We start from the raw sequence: 12932 nt of genomic DNA, 5'->3' as shown, positions 1-12932 counted from the left end.
TATAAACAAAAAACAAGAAAAGAAGATAAAAACAAGTATTAATTTGACATGTTTACTTGCAGTCGATAATTTAAAACTGGTTCTTTGTCAGGTACTTTTTAACAGGTAAAAGGCATACTATTCTCGGAAACCAGTCTTACTGATCCGAATCAGCGATGCCTTTGTAGATAAGGTAACTTTACAAGACAGTTCGTCACCAGCTCGAAACATTCGGCTCCAAGTTTATTAGACAGTTTGGCACCGTCGGAGACATATTTAATAGACATGATTAATAGACAGATTTGCACCGCAGGAGACTTTTCCGGACCAAGACAAATTAGTACCTCGTTTTCTTACCTTATTCCGTTGATTTATAATAAATACCATACCGGTAATTTTTTTTAACAAAACTATTTTTTAAATAAAATGAAGAAATTATTTACCACATAATTCACAAAATCATTTTTCATCATATGTAGAACAAAAACAATACTTGCAATACGGTGACCTATAGTTGTTAATTTCTGTGTCATTTTGGTCCCTTGCAGAGAGTTGTCTAATTGGCAATCATACCTCATCTTCTTTTTTTTTATTGCATTTGAATAAACTTTTTTCAACTTAAAAAAACAGTATACAAATACAGTTGACAGGCCTATCAGACGGTGCCTCATGTGCAGAGTCTGATGAGATTTTGGCATTGATAATAACTAGAACCTAAGTCCTGTATGTCTAGATTCAGTTGTTTTCGACTCATATTTTTGAAATTCTGTTCTATTGTTTTAATTAATTTTGTTCCTTGAATCAACTTAAAATGCAAAAAAGGTTATTATTAACAGATTTTTTTTGGACAAGTTACAATTTCATTCGGACAAGTAAATTTTGGTATGTACTTGTCCTACTGGACAAGTTGAAAAAAAAGTTATTGTAGAGGCCTGTGGTTCATAGAAAATAAATTGGTTCACAGACAATAATTTAAGTATAAGTGTATGGATCTATATGAAATTTTAGCATAAGGTTCCATACCACATTAGGAGGCATGGGATTGATTTTGGGAGTTATTGTCATAGCAGTTTTGTAATTAGGGGCCAGAAAGGGACCAAAAACAATTATTTGTCAGGTTTTAAGACAATAACTTGAGTATAAGTTTATATATCTCTATTAAATTTTAGGACAAGGTTCCTTACCACAATAGGTAGGTTGGGATTTATTTTTGGGGTTATTGTGGTAGCTGTTTGGTAATTAGGGGCCAAAAAGGGGTCAAAAACAAGCATTTTTCATGTTTCAGGACAATAATTTGTGTATAAGAGTATGGATCTCTATGGAATTTTACCACCAGGTTTCATACTTCAAAAGGGAAGCTGGGATTGATGTTTGGGGGTCATGGTCCAAACTGTTTAATAATTAGGAACCAAAAAGGGGCCAAAAAACGAGGATTTTCTGGTTTCTGGACAATAACTTGAGTACAAGTCTATTTATTGCTTTTTATTTGTACCACAAGGTGTTATACCATAAAACAAAGTTTGGGATTGATTTTAGGGGTTATGTCCGTAACGGTTTAGGTAAAAGGGGCCAAAAATAATTCTTTTGTAATACTTTGTATAAATTACTTATTTCTTTAACAATTTTAATGGGGTTTAATTCAAAGTCTTGAATTCTTGGTGTTCTTTAATATGCTGAATCTAATTGGGTATTTATTATTTGGATTTTGGGTCTGTTTTTGAATTGATCCATTTAAGAGATAACTGTATTGTATTTGAAGCTTTGCGGACGTACATCAGTAGTTTTACTGTCGCAAATTGAGTTTACCTGGCAACACGTAGCGATGTACGTCCACAAAGATTCAAATACAATACAGTTATCTCTATTCTAATGCAAAATAAACAAATCTTTGAATTTTAGTCATTATTTCAGTGTAAAATTTTCATTAAACAAAAATTCCGCGAAATGATGCTATTTTCTTTGGCGCCTAAACTATGTGACGTCATAGGTATAAACATTTCAACCAGTTTTAACAAATAAGAACATTTTAAAAGTAAGATAGAATTTTACAATTGAACATATATATGTTTCACATCAGCATGACAATTGGCATTTTCAAAGTTTTCAGTTATTTTGCACTTACATGTATCACACAATTCAAGTTACTAAACTAAAGAACAAAAAAAGGGGGGTTGAAAAATTAAAATAAAATTTTCATTTAAATTTTACAAATGAATAAAAAATACATAAATATCAGGATTCACAATTTATTCTTTTAAAACATTTCACCAATGCAGAATCCTCCTCACACACACACCTCTTATTAATATTTCAGGACAAATTTAATTGTTATTTTATTATTTAGTCATATTAGAAACAACATTCTAATTCTGAGCTGACCAGTCTTTGCAGTTACTCTTTAATGCTTTGTGCTTAGCAGAGAAGCAGCAAATACCAATCTTATTTTGTCTTGACTTAGAAACCAGCCACCTCTACCCCAATTTGAATCACAACGTCCAGATTCTAAATTCCATGATTAAGATTTCAGTGTTAAATAAACAACCTGTTTGTAAAAGAATACAATTAATAAGCATGAAAATAATTACTTTTCTACTTTATTTCTTAGTTTATCATAAAGTGAAATCTCCATCTATGACAAAAGCTGAGATCAGGTAGTTTTTACATTGTTTGGAGTCATTTATGAATATGGATAAGTGTTGTGTATTTACTATTGATTCATTCATGCACAATTACCACCTATTATCAAGAAAACCAAACATGTGTTATTCATCAAATAACACACTTATAATTGGAGTGACAAATTTATTTAAAAATTTTTGGTTTTTTAAGTGGTCTGGCTGATAAACTGATTTTAAATCCATCATCATTTTGATGCGATTTCTTGGGGATAACTGTAGGACTGTATTAATGGGGAATGATATTTTGGAAATTGTTTTTTCATTTTTTTTTTGGTAAATTTTTTGAAGAACTTTGTGATAGGTTTGTTTGTTATTCTGTATAAATTACTTTTCAGAACGCTATATATGTTAAATAAAGAATTATTATTATTATATATAAATTTTTTTATGGGTGAAGCAAACCCCTTTAAAAACTTAGCTCATATTTTCCATTAAGAAATAAATTGATCAAATTCTTGGTGTAGTTTGATATGCTGAATCTGTCCAAATCAGGGTCCAAAAATTGAATATATGGGGTTCTTTGGTATGCTGAATCTAACCTTGTATTTAGATTTTGGATTTTCAGGACCCTGTTATCAAATTGGTCCACATTGAGGTCAAAAGGGTCCATAATGAAATTTTGTTTGATTTCATCAAAAATTAAATTCTTGGGGTTCTATGATATGCTGAATTTAACCATGTATTTAGATTTTGGATATTGGACCAAAATAGAAAAAAGTCCAATTTCAAAGTTTTCAGTTCTTTGACCACAATTATTCTGTGTAAGAAACCTATGATGTGTCAAATATTTAATCACAATCCAAATTCAGAGCTGTATCAAGCTTCAATGTAGTGTCCATACTTGCCCTAACTGTTCAGAGTTCGACTTCTGCGGTTGTATCAAGCTGCGCTCAGTGGCGGATCCAGGACTTTTCATAAAAGGGGGGGGGGGGCGCACGCTCCAGTCATGCTTCAGTGATTCCCTATATAATCAACCAAATTTTTCCCACAAAAGGGGGCCCAGTCCCCCTGGCCCCCCCTGGATCCGCCTATCGCGCTCCTCAGAGTATTTTATTTGAACTGTTGTTTGTTTGTCTATTCCTCCTTTATCTTTTGGCCATAGGATGGTCTGTCCTTTGATTATTAATTGCCGTTATGGTATCTTCTTGCTTTTTTGTAAACCCCCTTAGAACAAATTTACAGACATAAGACAATTATAGACATGATGCAATTAAAACGATTTTTGTGTATGAACAAAAGGAGATGTCAGGAATTTGTTTATGAGACAGGCTAACCCAAAGAAACAAACAAAATCAAAAGACATTTAGAGGTCAAATAATACAGATTAAATTAACAAAGCTTTCTTTATTAAAAAAATGATACACTTAGTATATCTTCATTATAGAATTTGATTGGACTTTTGTTATACGATGATTGCACCTTTCGCATTTTCTCCTACCTTTTATTGACCTAATATATACATGTCTTATTTGATTGACCTACAGAGTATAACACACTTATAAATGGAGTGACAAATTTATTTGAAAATTGAAAACTTAGCTCATATTGTCCATTAATAAATAAATTGATTAAATCCTTGGTGTACTTTGATATGCTGAATCTGTCCAAATCAGGGTCCAAAAATTGAATATACGGGGTTCTTTGATATGCTGAATCTAGATTCTGGTCCCCCAAATTTCTCTCATCTCGACAGAGTCTCAAAGAAAAACTAACTGTTAGTCTATGATATTTGGTATGCCTTTGTATTAGCATTGGCACATCTCACATCCATCCATATTTCGTGGCCCAGCCCCCTCAGTCATGGTTCATTGACATTAAAACTTTAACATAGTTTAAACATGTTACAGTTTGTGAGAACCACCAATGATAAGTCAATAACATTTGGTATAAGCACGTCTCTCTCCGTGGAGATTATATGGCCCCACCCTCTCAGTCATGGTATATTGACTTTGAAACTTTTACATTGTTAACATATTAAGTTATTATTGCCATTTTAATTTTAACATTTGATAAAAATTACATACAGGCGATACATATCTCCTGTGTCAACAGTTTATTTTGTTATATATTTTACATCTTTTGATTTATATGTGTATTTTGTTAATTTGTTTTGTTTGTTTTTGTTTTTTGGGTAGATTTTACATATACTGTAAAATCTAAATATCTACCTTGTGAATCCCCCTTATTTGGTAGATTAGCAATTTTATTTATTCGACCTTTATTTTGTTGATTTATGTAACATCTGTCTGAGTATTAGAATTTCATTGAGAAAGTCCCCCTTTTTTGTTGGATTTTCATTGCTTTTATCTGTAATATTCATTATTGTAACATCTCTCAGAGCTACTTTCAAAAAACTCTCTTTCTGAAAGATTTCCATCTATTTTCTATGTTTTTTATTGACCTGTATTCTACCTACAAGGTGATACTAATAAATCTACTGTGCTAATCACCTCATTAGAGTAATTCAATCTTCCTGTAAAGAAACAGTACTGGTCAGCTTTTATTTTCTTTAATCAGTTTGGCCAGGTGGAGAAAAATATAGATAAAAATAATGCTAAATAACTTGTTAAAGAAGGTTTAGGTGAAGGTAGACTGTCCTTACCCCTCTCAGTGTTCTCCTCAGGATTTTCAGATAGCACCTGGGTAATCAAGGCGACAAATTAGAACATAATTTGCATCGTGTTGCAACTCTTTTCCTCTATCCTCCTTAAGGTTAGTTCCCATAGAGTTCGCTCTCTTTTTATTACCTTATATCAATTTGAGTTTTAATTTCTTTTGTACTATGTTTTGTTGGCATTATTGCAGTGTAAGTGAGCTACCATTTGATTTTTATGGGGCGGCTAGGATGAAAAATTTTGTCCTGCACTTTTTAATATGACCGCAAAAATTCGTCCTAAGACACATTGGTTTTTGCACAATAACCTAGTTTAAGTGAATGGATCTCTATGAAATTTTACCATAAGGTTCAATACCACAAAAGGAAGGTTGGGATTGATTTTGGGGGTTATGATACCAACAGTTAAGGAATAAGGGGCCAAAAATAAGCATTTTTGTAACTTCCAGACAATAACTTGTGTGTTAGTGTATGGATCTCTCTGACATTGTACCACAAGGTTCCATATCACAAAGGGAATGCTGGGATTGATTTTGGGGGTAATTGCCTCAAAATTTTAGGAATAAGGGGCCAAAAAGGGGGCAAAAAACAAGCATTTTTCTTGTTTCATGACAATAACTTGTAAGTGTATGGATCTTTCTGAAATTGTACTACAAGGTTCCATATCACAAAGGGAAAGCTGGAATTGAGGTTGGGAGTAATTGCCCAAAACGTTTAGGAATAAGGGGCCAAAAATAAGCATTTTCATACGCCCGTCAAATTTTTGACGGGACGTATTATGGTATACAAATGTCTGGCGTCCGTCCGTCTGTCTGTCCGTCTGTCTGTCCGGCGTAAACATGTCGCACCGTAACTTGAGAATGACTTATCCAAATTTCATGAAACTTAACATAGTTGTTTCTTATGATGGTCAAACGATCTGTATACTTTTTGGTGAAAATAAGATTAAAACTTTTTGAGTTACAGGACTTAGTAACTAAAACAGGTGTGTGTTTTTTTTCACATGTCGCGCCATATCTCAAAAACAATTTATGATTATTGCTTAAAACTTTACACACTTCTTAGTTATATTAATCTTAAGATCTGTATACTTTTTGGTGATGATTCAAAATTTTATTTTAGAGTTTTTGAGTATTTTGTTAAAAAAGGGGGAGGGGTTTTTCACATGTCGCGCCGTATCTCAAAAACAGTTTATGATTATTGCTTAAAACTTTACACACTTCTTAGTTATATTAACCTTAAGATCTGTATACTTTTTGGTGATGATTCAAAATTTTATTTCTGAGTTATTGAGTATTTTGTAAAAAAAGGGGGAAGGGTTTTTCACATGTCGCGCCGTATCTCAAAAACGATTTATGATTATTGCTTAAAATTTTACACACTTTTTAGTTATATCATGGAAGTAATATTTAAAAGGAATAACAACGTCGTCACTTCAAAGGTTTCATCTGCGTTACTGCCCATCTTTCGATAACTTGTTAATTAGTTTAATATCTGGTATGGAAGTTGATTCTCCGCATGTGATCGATCAAATCATTGACACTTTTCGTTCATTTTCGTGTTCACGGAAAACTATGAACAGACAAGTTTTTGTCGTATATACGTGCGAAGTAACCGGAATAGTCCATTTGTCTTAATCGACCGTGCAAGGGCTGTATAGCAAGTCAAGGTCGTTAAAAACTTCCATTTGTTGTAGTCCATTCGTTACATTCCGTTGATGTACGCTGCCATATATAGTCATTCGTTCAATTTTTATTTTAGTCCAATTTTCCTATTTCTGGTCAGTTCGATCTAAATAGTACAGACAGCTATCACATAAGAAATTGGAGAACAAGGCTGGGTCATTTTCAATTTTAATATTTACAGACAGTTAAAAAGCCATTTCCGTAAGTTAAGAAGATGATTGTACAAAAAATACGTTTGGACCCCTTTTTATTAAATACGAATAATCTAAGTCTTTCATGTATTAGTCAATTAAAATATTCACAATTCTAAACGGTTCTATTCTTTAATTTATAGTCCTTGATACATAAACTAAGTCGTGTAAAAATGCATTTGCCGTAAGACAGATAGCGTCAAGCTCATTTTGTCGGTTTGTTTTAATTTTTGCTGTAGCTTGTTATATTAATACAAGTATTCCACAATAAACACTTTTTAAAAAAATATATGTTTACGAACATATTATCCCTATTTTAGCTGTCCAGTTTCAATAATGTAATCAATGACATTTATGACATATACATAAATTTAGAATACTTCTCGATAAACTTTGCACATTTCAACAGTAAAAAAATCTATGTCTAGATTTGTCTACATTATTTTGTTAAACATCATGTGAAACCTGATCGATTTATCGGTATTTAACTGTTTTACTCAGGATCCGCTTTTAACCGGAAAATACTTTTAGAACAGTATAAAACAAAAGGTAAAAGTCAAAAATATGCTAAATTAAATACAATTTTCCATGCTATACTGTTGTAGGTTGAACAATTCTCGTCCGTTTTTCAAGTTTTTTACATCATACGACTTCTTTCTGAAGGTAGAGGTTTTATATGATACAGCGCCACCTTCTCATTAATAAACCTCGGATTTCACACAGGTGCTTTATAATTACCGGACTCGATAAAATCACGTGACTGATAAGAAATTCCAGATGCCATTTTACAACCACGGTATCACAGATAGTAACCAAAGGGGTCTTGCCGCTGAGACTATAATTGGATAAAATCATATGACTTTAGTACAGAGCTCTGCAGGCTGTTAATACATGCTAATTAGTCGTTGTTATTCCTTTTAAATATTACTTCCATGGTTATATTAATCTAAAGATCTGTATACTTTTTGGTTTTGATTCAAAATTTTATTTTTTGAGATATTGATTTTTTTTTTTTAAAAGGGGGGGGTTTTCACATGTCGCGCCGTATCTCAAAAACTATTTATGATTATTGCTTAAAATTTTACACTTCTTAGTTATATTAATCTAAAGATCTGTATACTTTTTGATTTTGATTCAAAATTTAATTTTAGAGATATTGAGTTTTTTGTAAAAAAAAAAAGGGGGTTTTCGCATGTCACGCCGTATGTCAGAAACTATTTATGCTTATTGCATAAAAATTCACACACAAGAAGGCGGGCGTATCATGCGCTCATGGCACAGCTGTTTATTCTAGTTTCTAGACAATAACTTGTGTTTAAGTGTATGGATCTCTCTGAAATTGTACTACAAGGTTCCATATCACAAAGGGAAAGCTGGGTTTGAGTTTGGGGCTAATTGCCCTTAACGTTTAGGAATTTGGGGCCAAAAAGGGGCCAAAAAACGCATTTTTACAGTTTCCAGACAATAACTTGTGTTCAAGTGTATGGATCTCTCTGAAATTGTACTGCAAGGTACCATACCACAAAGGGAAGGCTGGGATTGAGTTTGGGGGTGATGAATCATAAGGGGGTTCAAAAAATTAGGGGGGGGGGATTTTTTTATCCCTTTAGCTCACCTGGCCCGAAGGGCCAAGTGAGCTTTTCTCATCACTTGGCGTACATCGTCCGTTGTCTGTCGTTCGTCGTCATCCGTCGTTCGTCGTCATCGACGTCTGTCGTTGTTAGCTTTTACAAAAATCTTCTCCTCTGAAACCACTGGGTCAAATTTAACCAAACTTGGCCACAATCATCATTAGGGTATCTAGTTTAAAAAATGTATCCGATGACCCCGCCAACCAACCAAGATGGCCGCCATGGCTAAAAATAGAACATAGGGGTAAAATGTAGATTTGGGCTTATATCTCTGAAACCAAAGCATTTAGAGTAAATCTGACATAGTGTTAAACTAATTATCAGGTCAAGATCTATCTGCCCTGAAATTTCCAGACAAAATCCATTGTTGGGTTGCTGCCCCTGAATTGGTAATTTTAAGGAAATTTTGCAGTTTTTATACGACCGCAAAAAAATTTTGAGGTCGTATATTGGTATGACGTTGGCGTCGTCGTCGTCGTCGTCGTCGTCCGGCGTCGTCGTCGTCGTCGTCCGGCGTCGTCGTCCGAATACACAATGGTTTTCGCACTCTAACTTTAGTTTAAGTGAATGGATCTCTATGAAATTTTACCATAAGGTTCAATACCACAATAGGAAGGTGGGGATTGATTTTGGGGGTTATGGGATTAGGGGCCAAAAAGGGGCCGAAAATAAGCATTTTTGTAACTTCCAGACATAACTTGTGTGTTAGCATATGGATCTCTTTGACATTGTACCAAAAGATTCCATATCACAAAGGGTCAATGCTGGGATTGATTTTGGGGTTAATTGCCTCAAAATTTTAGGAATAAGGGGCCAAAAGGGGGCAAAAAACAAGCATTTTTCTAGTTTCATGACAATAACTTGTGTGTAAGTGTATGGATCTTTCTGAAATTTTACTACAAGGTTCCATTTAACAAAGGGAAAGCTGGAATTGAGTGTTGTGGTAATTGCCCAAAACGTTTAGTAATAAGGGGCCTAAAAAGGGGTTAAAAATAAGCATTTTTTAGTTTCTAGACAATAACTTGTGTTCAATTGTATGGATCTCTCTAAAATTGTATTACAAGGTACCATACCACAAAGGCAAGGCTGTTATTGAGCTTGGTTTGGGGGGAAAGGGGGGTGGGGGTGATGAATCATAAGGGGGCGGGGGTCAAAAAGGGGTAATTTTTTTTTTTCATTTTTTTTTTGTTTAAAATTTACATTTTAAGTTAGTTATTTTTTATCACGAAGAGAAAGTAGGAATTGAGTTTTGGGGTTAATTGCTCAAACATTTATGAATAAGGAGCCAAATATTGGTCAAAAATAAGGATTTTTTTAGTTTGCAACAAAAACTTGTGTTCAAGTGTATGGATCTCTGTAAAATTGTATTGCAATGTACCATACCACAAATTGAAGGTTGTGATTGAGGTGGGGGATGATGAATCAAAAGGGGGTTGAAAAAATGTGTGGGAGGTAGGATTTTTTTTTTCCTTTTTTTTTCTTTAAAATTTTCCATTTAAAGATGGTTGTTTCAGATTTATATATGAAAGAAAATAATAATGATACGGTTATATATCATGAGGAATTGAAATTTAAAATTATGTATATTGGAAATTTAGGTTACATTGGAAAGTAATAATTGGCTTTGGGGGGGGGGGGGTGGTTATGGCTCTAATGTTTAAGGAATAAGGGGAAAAAAGGTTAAAAAACAAGGGTTTCCATTTTAATAGACAAATAATTGAGTAAAGAACATTATTTAAAAGCAGTGTAAGGTTGGTAATTCAAACTCATTTAAATATCTCATCTACACTGCTTTTAAATTATGTAAATTGGAAATTTGCCAATAACTTTATTGTTAATAAATGCATTGGAAATTTGCCAACAATTTTAGTGTAATAAACTTCATTGGAAATTTGCCAATATAAAATTTTGCTGATGAAGGTTTTTTGTTTACCTTAAGCCTTGACTATGAAGTCATTTTCTATTTTTATAGCCTTATGATGTAGTTGAATTATTTAATACTTTTATGATGTGTTTAAATGGGGTTTTATCATGTTTATGGTTGCAAATTTATTGTTTTAGTATAATAAACTCCATTTAAAATTTGCCAATAAAAAATTTTTTGTTTATTTTTAGCTATGATTATGATGTCATTTTCTATTTTACTTTTATGGTTGCAAAGAAATTTTTATTTTTAGATATTACTGTTAAATGATGCTGATTAAGGTTTTTGCTATGTTTAGCCATGACTATGATGTCATTTTCTATTTTAATATCTGTTATGATGTATTTAAATGGGCTTTTATGGTTACAAAGGAATTTTATTTTTAGATATTACTATAAAATGTTGCTGATGCTGATTAAGGATTTTGTTTATTTTTAGCCATGACTATGATGTCATTTTCTATTTTAATACCTTTATGATGTAATTTCCATTTTTAGATATTACTGTTAAATGATGCTGATTAAGGGTTTTTTGCTATGTTTAGCCATGACTATGATGTCATTTTCTATTTTAATATCTTTATGATGTATTTAAATGGGCTTTTATGGTTACAAAGGAATTTTATTTTTAGATATTACTTTAAATGTTGCTGATTAAGGATTTTTGTTTATTTTTAGCCATGACTATGATGTCACTTTCTATTTTAATACCTTTATGATGTATTTAAATGGGCTCCCATGTATTTAGATTTTTGATTATTTATACATGTTACCAAATTGGTCCACATTGAACAAAAACGGTCCAAATTTCAACTTTATTAACATTGAATTCTACATATTCTTTGATATATTGAAATTAACAAACAATTTAGTTTATGGATATTCCACCATAATAGGTAAATTTAATTTTTTCCAGTTCTTACACCACATTCATCCTGTGTCAGAAACCTATGCTGTGTCAAATATTTAATGACAATCCAAAGTCATAGCTGTATCAAGCTTGAATTTTGTGTCCATACTTGCCCCAACTGTTCAGGGTTCGACCTCTGCGGTCGTATCAAGCTGCGCCCCAGCGAAGCATTTTATTGGTTATTATCTTGAATATTATTATAGATAGAGATAAACTGTAAATAGCAATAATGTTCAGCAAAATAAGATCTACAAATAAGTCGCATGACCAAAATTGTCAGTCGACCCCTTTAGGAGTTATTGCCCTTTATAGTCAATTTTTAACTATTTTTCGTAAATTTTTGTAATCTTTTACATAAATCTTCTCTGAAACTACTGAGACAAATTTAACCATACTTGGCCATAATCATTAAATCTTCTTCTCTGAAACTACTGAGACAAATTTAACCATACTTGGCCATAATCATTATAAGGGTATCTTGTTTAAAAAATTTGTCCGATGACCCGCCTTCCAACCATCATAAACCATTTAGAGCAAATCTGACAGGTGGCAAAAATGTTCATCAGAATTAGATTTATCTGCCCTGAAATTTTTAGACGAATCCGACAACCTGTTGTTGGGTTGCTGCCCCTGAGTTAGTAATTTTACAGAAATTTTACATTTTTTTATTATCTTAGATATCATTATAATATCTAATATCTAATACTATTAATTATGATTTTAACCTTATTTTACATGATTTCCAAAGCATCAGTAAATACAGGTGAGCGACAAAGGCTCTTGAGAGCCTCTAGTTTTTTTTTCTTTTTTTCCTTTTTTTTTTCTTTAAAATTTTCCATTTTAAGTTGGTTATTTTTGATTTATATATAAAAGCAAATAATAATGATATGGTTTGATTTCATCAAAAATTGAAATATTGGGGTTCTTTGATGTGCTGAATCTAACCATGTATTTAGATTCTTAATTTTTGGTCCCGTTTTCGAATTGGTCTAATTTAAGGTCCAAAGGGTCCAAAATTAAACTTAGTTTGATTTTAACAAAAATTGAATTCTTGGGGTTCTTTGATATGCTGAATCTAACCGTGTATGTATTTAGATTTTGGATATTGGACCATAAGAGGTTAATTAAAAATTTTTAAGTTCTTAGACCACATTCATTCTGTCTCAGAAACCTAAGCTGTGTCAAATATTTAAGCACAATCCAAATTCAGAGCTGTATCAAGCTTGAAAGTTGTGTCCATACTTGCCCCAACTATTCAGGGTTCGACTTCTGCGGTCGTATCAAGTTGCGCCCAACGGAGCATTTTATTATAATGTGTAGC

At 32.5% G+C, this 12932-nt stretch overlaps 1 protein-coding gene across 2 annotated transcripts in view; it reads left to right on the top strand.

Annotated features, from left to right (window-relative positions):
- The window catches only part of LOC127733013 (nucleolar protein 6-like), a 73393-nt gene that overhangs the window by 22565 nt on the left and 37896 nt on the right, over positions 1 to 12932 (top strand). The gene's annotated exons all lie outside the window — the stretch shown is intronic.

This window comes from Mytilus californianus, unplaced genomic scaffold, assembly GCF_021869535.1.
Source record: "Mytilus californianus isolate M0D057914Y unplaced genomic scaffold, xbMytCali1.0.p SCAF_3, whole genome shotgun sequence".
Classification (NCBI taxonomy): Eukaryota; Metazoa; Mollusca; class Bivalvia; order Mytilida; family Mytilidae; genus Mytilus; species Mytilus californianus.
Note: the sequence above shows the minus strand (reverse complement) of the source record. Positions and strands in the feature narration are given on the sequence as shown.